This window comes from Lepidochelys kempii, chromosome 14 (genome assembly GCF_965140265.1).
Source record: "Lepidochelys kempii isolate rLepKem1 chromosome 14, rLepKem1.hap2, whole genome shotgun sequence".
Taxonomy (NCBI): Eukaryota; Metazoa; Chordata; order Testudines; family Cheloniidae; genus Lepidochelys; species Lepidochelys kempii.
This window is the reverse complement of record NC_133269.1, coordinates 36762343-36772014: the sequence shown is the minus strand read 5'-3', so window position 1 is coordinate 36772014 and position 9672 is coordinate 36762343. Positions and strand designations below refer to the sequence as shown.

At 44.1% G+C, this 9672-nt stretch overlaps 1 pseudogene; it reads left to right on the top strand.

Moving 5' to 3' along the window:
- The first annotated feature begins 470 nt into the window (after positions 1–470).
- On the top strand, positions 471–1408 carry LOC140898190 (olfactory receptor 11A1-like; annotated as a pseudogene).
- Positions 1409–9672: the final 8264 nt, after the last annotated feature.

Sequence of the window (9672 nt, the reverse complement as noted above, 5' to 3'; positions counted from 1 at the left end):
AAATCTAACAGCAGGACGGTGCCTAAGAACTCTAGACCACATTGAAAAATCTCAGTCCAAGATTTTAGTTGATGCTTGATTTTGACTCATAAGACATGGCATGATTCTGGCCATTGCCAGAAACGAAATACAGCATTTAAGCATCATTGTTAAGCTCTAGTATGTCAGACAGAGAAATGATCTGATCTGTCATATCAGTATGTGGCTACGAGACAAATGGGCTGTTATAGTAGTCACTGGTATCCGTGTCAAACACCCTCTTGCCCATCAGAGCAATGTTCTGTCCTCAGACTCAGTTTCCTGGCACTTGGCTCTGAAATCTAAATTTAGTCTTAAAATTTCAGCCTGTAACCAGGAGAGGAAGGGGAGTTTCTGAATATTTATGGAATTAATTCATGAGATTTGATTAACTTTGAACTCTGTGTCCTTCCAATTCAGTAGCACAGATTTATTGTTCCTAGACACAACCAATGGCAGACTGCAGAAACCAAACAGCCATCACTGAATTCTTCCTCCTGGGATTCGGGGATCTCCCTGACCTGCAAATTCTTCTCTTCCTGATGTTCCTACTGATCTACATGGCAACCATGGTTGGGAACACCCTCATCGTGGTGCTCGTTGTGGCTGATCAGCACCTTCACACCCCCATTTACTTCTTCCTGGGGAATTTGTCATGCCTGGAGATCTGCTACACCTCAGCCATCGTGCCCCAGATGCTGGCCAGTCTCCTGACTGGGGACAGAACCATCTCAGTCAGTGGCTGCATCACACAACTGTATTTCTTTGGTTCTCTGGTGGCTACAGAATGCTGTCTCCTAGCAGCGATGTCTTATGATCGGTATTTAGCGATATGTAAACCCCTGCACTATTCAACTCTTATGAATACTGGGTTTTTCGTCCAGTTGGCTGCTGGGTCCTGGTTAAAGCTTGTTTGGCTACTACTATCTTTGTTTTATTCCTATCACAGTTAACATTCTATGGCCCGAATGACACTGACCATTTCTATTGTGATGTCATCCCACCTATAGAGCTCTCCTGCAGTGACACACACTGGTTAGTATCCTGTGTATTCACCCTGCCTCCATTCCTACTAACCCTGACATCCTACCTGTGTATCATTGCCAGCATCCTGAGAATCCCTTCCACCACCAGTAGGCAAAAGGCCTTTTCCACCTGCTCCTCTCATCTCATTGTGGTGACAATTTTCTATGGAACCCTAATGATTGTCTACATGCTACCGAAACGTGATACACTGAGAGACCTAAACAAAGTGCTCCCTCTTTGCTACACGGTCCTGACTCCCCTGGTAAACCCCCTCATCTACAGCCTGAGAAACAGAGAGGTCAAGGAAGCTTTGAGGAAAGCATTCAGTGAATGTGGCTTTTGCAAAAACATGCAGAGACTCTGAGATAATAACTTAGCTTTGAAAACCTCAGGCTGTCTGGGTGATTTCAGCAATCATCCCCCATTAAAATTAAGTTGAAAAGTCCTAGTGAAAATCTCAGCACTCAGTGCTGTCCATCTCAGTGGAAGGACCAGGGAGGGAGGGAGGTGGCCATAACCATGTTCCCATCATGGAGTTATGGGCACTAGGCAGAATGGAAACAAAATTGTAACCAATTGTTTAGATCTTTTAAAAAGCCATTCTTGATCAAAATAAATGTTTGGACAATAAAACTAGTAACTCCTTGTGCAGCAGAGATGGGAACGTAAGGCTGGGAAATCTGCCACCCCTGAAATTGTTCTTATTACCATCATAACCATCTGCAAACCAACCATCTTCACTGAACTCACAGAGGCCGGAGGCAAGCAACCAGGCCCCAGCAGTGACCTCTGGACACTTCACCAGGAACAGCGTTATAGCTCTTATCTGGGCTATACCTGGCTGTGACCAGCTCCGGGAAAGCGACAGCTCCAGGCTCTTCGGGCCCTTGGAGGCAGGGAGGTTGGGCAAACAAAGAGGTAGACTCACACGTCAGGTCCACTGGGACTGTCCAGGCCCAGCTGGGGGTTTGCCAGGGCACCCGTAGAACTGAGCCCGTTCCGGGGGTCGGGTCTGTCAAACGGTCACTGACGAGGGACTCTGCTCATGGCCCTGCAGGGCACCAGCTGCTCTGCTTCCCCCAGCTGCACAGAGCAGTTGAAAGGGAGGGGACCTGTTACAATGAGCGTCCCCAAAACTAACTGCAACAAGCCCAATGTCCAACAGGGCTAGTTCTGAGGGCACAGTGTCTAGTCAGCCCCAGGTACCCCAGGCAGCTCTGCTCCACACAGGGCCCTTTCCTCAGGGGGTGAGGCAACTTACGGTGAGAGGAAGCGGCGACCACCTACCAACGGGCAGAACTCCTGTGATGCCAAACACGGCAGTGCTGGCTCAGTCACTGGGAGCACGTCAGGGCTTGGCCAGAGGTCGGGGAGCTGGGCACCAGTGAGAATTGTAGGGCTCCGACTCTGCAGAAAGGATTTCCCAAGGGACCTGACGGAGCTAGTCACCCAAATCTCTTTTAAATGGGAGATGGACGCCTATCTCCTTAAACGTCTCTGAGAATCTCAGCCTGGAGAGCCACTGGGATTCTGTCATGGTAGCTTCAATCTATGCATTTCCATTGGAAACAGAACCCACATCAACTGAAAGGCACTGGATGGATGGGAAACCCCTGCTAAACCATGCTACATGGCAGAGGGGCATTGCTGGCACATGATGGCACATATCACATTGGTAGATGTGCAGGTGAACGAGCCTCTGATAGTGTGGCTGATGTGATTAGGCCCTATGATGGTGTCCCCTGAATAGATATGTGGACACAGTTGGCAACAGGCATGTGAAGTAGTTATGGGTGAGGACAAAGTCACAAAGTTCAGCCACCAGGTTTGCCGTGACATTTTCGGGGATACTGTTCCTGACGACTTGTAGTCCATCTTTGTGTGGAATGTTGGTGTAGAGGGCTTCTACATCCATAGTGGCTAGGATCGTGTTTTCAGGAAGATCACCGATGGATTGTAGTTTCCTCAGGAAGTCAGTGGTGTCTCGAAGATAGCTGGGAGTGCTGGTAGCGTAAGGCCTGAGGAGGGAGTGTTTGAGGACAATGTATACCTTCAAAACAGCGTCACTGCTACGGGTACCCGCATGACCCCACAGTATGCCAACATTTTCATGGCTGATTTAGAACAAAGCTTCCTCAGCTCTCGTCCCCTAATGCCCCTACTCTACTTGTGCTACATTGATGATATCTTCATCATCTGGACCCATGGAAAAGAAACCCTTGAGGAATTCCACCATGATTTCAACAATTTCCATCCCACCATCAACCTCAGCCTGGACCAGTCCACACAAGAGATCCACTTCCTGGACACTACAGTGCTAATAAGCAATGGCCACATAAACACCACCCTATACCGGAAACCTACTGACCACTATGCTTACCTACATGCCTCCAGCTTTCACCCAGACCACACCACACGATCCATTGTCTACAGCCAAGCTCTACGATACAACCGCATTTGCTCCAACCCCTCAGACAGAGACAAACACCTACAAGATTCGAGCATTCTTACAACTACAATACCCACCTGCTGAAGTGAAGAAACAGATTGACCGAGCCAGAAGAGTACCCAGAAGTTACCTACTACAGGACAGGCCCAACAAAGAAAATAACAGAACGCCACTAGCCATCACCTTCAGCCCCCAACTAAAACCTCTCCAACGCATCATCAAGGATCTACAACCTATCCTGAAGGATGACCCATCACTCTCACAGATCTTGGGAGACAGGCCAGTCCTTGCGTACAGACAGCCCCCCCAACCTGAAGCAAATACTCACCAGCAACCACACCCCACACAACAAAAACACTAACCCAGGAACCTATCCTTGCAACAAAGCCTGTTGCCAACTGTGTCCACATATCTATTCAGGGGACACTATCATAGGGCCTAATCACATCAGCCACACTATCAGAGGCTCGTTCACCTGCATATCTACCAATGTGATATATGCCATCATGTGCCAGCAATGCCCCTCTGCCATGTACATTGGCCAAACTGGACAGTCTCTACATAAAAGAATAAATGGACACAAATCAGACTTCAAGAATTATAACACTTAAAAACCAGTTGGAGAACACTTCAATCTCCCTGGTCACTCAATTACAGACCTAAAAGTGGCAATTCTTCAACAAAAAAACTTCAAAAACAGACTCCAACGAGAGACTGCTGAATTGGAATTCATTTGCAAACTGGATATAATTAACTTAGGTTTGAATAAAGAGTGGGAATGGATGTGTCATTACACAAAGTAAAACTATTTCCCCATGTTTATTTCCCCTCCTACTGTTCTTGTAAAGTGCTGGAAATGGCGCACCTTGATTATCACTACAATAGGTTCCCCCCCACCCCCCACCCCGCACCGGCTCTCCTGCTGGTAATAGCTTAATAGCTCACCTTACCTGATCACTCTTGTTACAGTCTGTATGGTAAGAAGAAAAGGAGTACTTGTGGCACCTTAGAGACTAACAAATTGTTTCATGTTCTCTGTGTATATAAAATCTCCCCACTTGCAGACATCTGATGAAGTGAGCTGTAGCTCACGAAAGCTTATGCTCTAATAAATTTGTTAGTCTCCAAGGTGCCACAAGTCCTCCTTTTCTTTTTAAGAATGGGAAAGAGGCAGCTATAGTGAGAAGAATCCACCATAGGAGAGAAGAGCAACAGGCTGTCATGCTGGGAAATCGACTCTAGATGGCAGCAGAGTAGAGGAAATGGGGCGGGGGTGGGGGGCAACAGAAATACTGACTCGTGACCAATAGAGTTCAGTAGCCAATACAATAATGGGAAAGTTATACTGTAAAATGGCTGCTAGGTGGCAGCATGTTGTAAGAGTGAGACACGGGCCACTATTTTCAAAAATGCCCATTAGATGGCAGCATCTCTTGAATACTAATTTAGGGCGGTGCAAGTACATGATAACTGGCCATCACCTTGGACAGGCATCTCCCAAAAATGTAAGCTGGTGTTTGTCCATGTTCTAAAATATTTTCCACAAAGGATCATTACGCTAAAACGTGATGTAGAATGGGACTTGTATAATTGCAACTCACAGTGGGCATTGTTAGCTACAACGCTTTGGAGACACAAAATGAACCAAGTGGGAAAAAGGTCAAAGTGGGACCATTTTGAAAAGCACGAAGAGAGAATACAACTATGAGAGAGCATTTACACTTTTTAAATCGAAGGGGAAGCCCATTTTCTGTCCCTTCAGGTAACTGCAGGTCTCTACTGAGAAAGTCCCATTTCTGCAGAATGATGAAAGACAAGAACCTCAGTGGAACTGGAGTCTTGTCTGCCAAACCCTGAAGAGCTCTGTGTGTCGAAAACATGTCTCTCACCAGCAGAAGTTGGTCCAATAAAAGGTATTACCTCACCCACCTGGTCTCAAACCCTGAGAAATGAGTTCATCGACTCCAGTGTGAGCTGTCCTACGAATAGAGGTGAGCACCCAATTCCAAACTGCTGCTGCTTTGCATTTATATATCACCTTCCGAACCGGGGTATTAAAGTGCTTGAGTAATTAAGCATGAGCAATTTAAGATTCACCTTCTGTGAAGAGGTTTCAGAGGAACAGCCGTGTTAGTCTGTATTCGCAAAAAGAAAAGGAGGACTTGTGGCACCTTAGAGACTAACCAATTTATTTGAGCATGAGCTTTCGTGAGCTACAGCTCACTTCATCAGATGAAGTGAGCTGTAGCTCACGAAAGCTCATGCTCAAATAAATTGGTTAGTCTCTAAGGTGCCACAAGTCCTCCTTTTCTTCTGTGAAGAATGTGGGAAGTATCTGTATTCATTTTTACGATACATAGTCTGTGTCAGGATGCTGGGCAAAGGTAGGTAGGACAAGTGTTAGGAGCTGGAGATCCCGGAACTGAAGCCAGGGGTCAGAGTCAGTATCAGGGTCAAGAGTCAAGCCGAGGGTCAGAGCCGGAGGCAGAATCAGGAATTATTTTCCCCTTCATTTCATTTGCCTACAGTTCTTGCCATTCCTTCCTTAGCTCACTTTTGATTAGGTGTTTAAATTCCACTTTGCTTAAGGGGATCCCGAGGTCAACTTGTTTGCGATTAATAACACTTTTTGCCAGCCAATTCGTTGCCTGCTATCCCTGTCTGCACCAGGATCCATGTGATTACGTTGGTTATATCCAGTTCCACCAGTCTGGCTGTTAGCAGTAATATATCATTAAGAGAATCATTTCTGCTGTCAGACTCACCACTGTGAGTTGACTGCTGCAGCCCTGATAAGGAGTCAGACAGGATGGCCACAGCAGCTGGCCACACATCTAAAGCACGATTTAGTGCTAGCATAATCCCTGTGTATCTCAGCCATAAAGACGGATACAAAGTTAGTCATACAGCTTTCTTGAGTCCGAGTGAGGGCACACAGGAAGCTGTTCCCACTCTGTTCTTCCTCTTTGGAACCCTCTGTATGTATCTGTCAATAGTGTCCCCACTTATAGAAAATCAATATAATTGTGACATCTTGTCTATCATTCTTTTATTGATTTCATTATATAATTCCACGTCTTTCCCGACCGGGGGTGATTTTCTAAGGATAGACTATTTTCCCATAGCTATACATTTTGGTCTCTTTCAATCCCTTCTTTTCATGAAGATCAGCTATCCACTTCTGTACCTTATTTACATGGGGAATGTTGACTTTTTGTCTGAACCGGTTAGCTTAATGCTATCTTCACTATTATCTCGTACTTTGACCCAAAAGGGTTGAGTCTGGGAGCTTCGTTCTAAGAGTCAGCAGCAGCTGATGGAAATGCGTATATCTGTAGTACAGAGATACAGTAATGAAGTCACCACCTGATATGCAATGCCTGTGTGTGGATATAATCTAGTTCGGATTTGTATTCATTGCTGACCCAAAGGCCGGGCATCCATACTCAATAACTGGTCTAATTAGTGCTCTGTATAGCATTGCCACCATTTTCATATCCACTCCCCAGGATGTTCCAAAGGTATTTGACTTTTGCACTTATCTAATATTTTCAGTATGGTCCCTCCAAGTGAGCTTGTTATCAAATATCACACCGAAAGAATTTGTAATGTCAGTACATTTATCTATTGGTCATATAGCTATAACTTTACATCTTTTTGGCTTTTCCATGTTGTGAGGATCATTCCCTTAGTTCTGTCTATGAGAATTTGAAGGCCCACCTCTTCCCCATTCTGCACTTCTCTTAAGTGCATCATCATTCTTTTGGTGGCACTTTCAAGGTTTTTGCTTTTGATCCATATGGCACAGTCAGCAAACATGATCCCTATTCCTATCCTCATCTCTTCAGGGCGATCATTTATCATGATGTTAAAGAGGGCTGGCGTAACTACACTGCTCTGTGGAGTTTCACTTGCAATTTACTATATGTTAAGGAAAGCTTTCTCCAGTTGGACTTGTACAGTTCTTTTGCCTAAGAAGTTCCTTATCCATCTGTACATTCTTCCTATGTTACCCATTGAGGCCACTTTATGAAGTAGTTCCTCTCTCCAGAACACATTGTAGGCTTTTTCTATGCCCAGGAATATTAGTATAATGAATTCTATGATTCTCATGCTTTTTTGTGCTTCTGTCTCTATCCTGACAACGTGGTCAATCACACTCCCACCTCACTGGAGCCCACTTTGTGTTTTATCTATAAACCTTCTTCTTTCTAGGTGTGCTACTGTTCTCTCCCTTACTATACTTTCCATGGTTTTACCTAAGCCACACTAAAGTTTACATTTAAAATATCCACATCCTTCTCCCATCCCACCTCTTCATCTCATAATTATCCTTAATGTTCTTTTCTTCTCCCTAATTTGTAACCGCTGATATTTATCATTACTGACTTTTTGAAACATGGTGGCCAGAGTTTCTGCTTTTCTTTTGTTAGAGCTTATTACTCCATGCCCCGCAACTGGAAGACTTGGTGTTACGTGACTCTTACTCTTTATTCCATTCATTTCCCTAGTTTGTTTATATATAATCTTTGCTGTATTGGTATTTTTACTTACTTCCCCATGTTATGGTGTCCAGCTCTCTCTTTTTGCCCTTTTTATAGCCCTTTGTGAAACTACCTTACTTTTTTATATTTCATTAAGTCCATTACTTAAGGATTTTTTTGCTGTCTTATATGACTTATTCCTTTCCCTAATTACCATTTCATATTCCCTGTTCCACCATGGTACACTTCCCCTATCTTCAGGCAGTGCTGGCATCCTAGGAATAGCTAGGCTGGCTGTCTTTATGATTCCTTTATTAATATTACTACAGAATTCCTCAATATCTTCACAGATACATTACTTACTCACATATTGCTCACTTCTCTTTCCAAAGATTTTTCCAGTTTGCTTTTTTAAGATTCCAAGTGGGGATATCCTTTTCCTTGAGATGTAATTAATGTCAGGACCTGGTCACTAGCCATTCCCACCCCTCTGTCAATTTCACAGCTGCATTCACTCGCTATGGTCCCAGATCCAGACATGAGAAGCTTCCCTCAGCTGTATTGAACCTGGTAGGCGCTCCATCACTTATTGCTAAATTATTCTCTTCAAAGATTTGCTCTGAACATTTTCCATGTTTTTCTTACTTCCCTGCAATCAGTTGTGACTATTCAGATCACCACAGACAATGAGTGGGCATGTGACACTTGCAATGAATTCTTTCAGGTCCATAGCCTCTAGTTTCCTGCATGGGTTATAAACATGATAAAGTCTTAGAGATGTAGAATTGTTTTGTATTGGTATCTCAATAGCATTATCCTTGATATTTAGCTTTCTAATCTCTACTTCAAGGTACTTCAGGTTCTCCTTAGTAAAAGGGTATCCGTCCCCACCTTTTCCATTTCTCTATGATGTCCATATAGACCATATCCTGGGATTTTATAGTCTCATTTTTCTATTCGCCAAGTCTTGTATGCATATTAGATCAGGCTTTGTTTTCATACCAAAAATATTGGTCTTTAATTCCTACCCATGTGCTATTAAGCTGCGGGCATTCAAGCTGAAAATCTGTTTCTGACCGTCCATAGTAGTTTCACTGAGGAAAGTCTGAAGTTGTTCCACTGACAGGTTGCTAGGCTGCAGCTTTAATTATAATTCTCATTTTCTGTTTTCTTTCCTGTTTGAGAACTACAATTGATTACATCAACCATTACTGCAATGAATCTCTTTTCATCCCAACGTTACTCATTCCCTCCCATTAATTTGTTGCAGGCTATTGCCTTTCCTCACATCAGGTTCTCTTTTAGGTATCTCCTAACAGCTTCTGCACAGGACATGTTATTAGCAACTTGGGTTTCTTGTAGTTCTCTAGCTTGCTCCCCTCAGTACAGCTTGCATATTCTGAGCTGTGTTTCCCCCACAGTTGCAACATTTTTGTTCTGTCCCTTCCACACAGTCATCCTGTGAATGGTCACCTCCACACTTACTGCACTTTATTTTCCCATTGGAATTATTTGCAACATGACCAAATCTCTGGCCGCTGTAGCATCTCACAGAAAGAGGACTATAGGACTTTGATACCCTAAAGTTACTCTGATATTCTGGACTATCTGGTCACATCCCTCCCTTAAAATGTGACCAGCACAGCTGTCAAGCACTTGCTATCACTGCCTCTTCTGCTAATTAGCCTCTTAGCA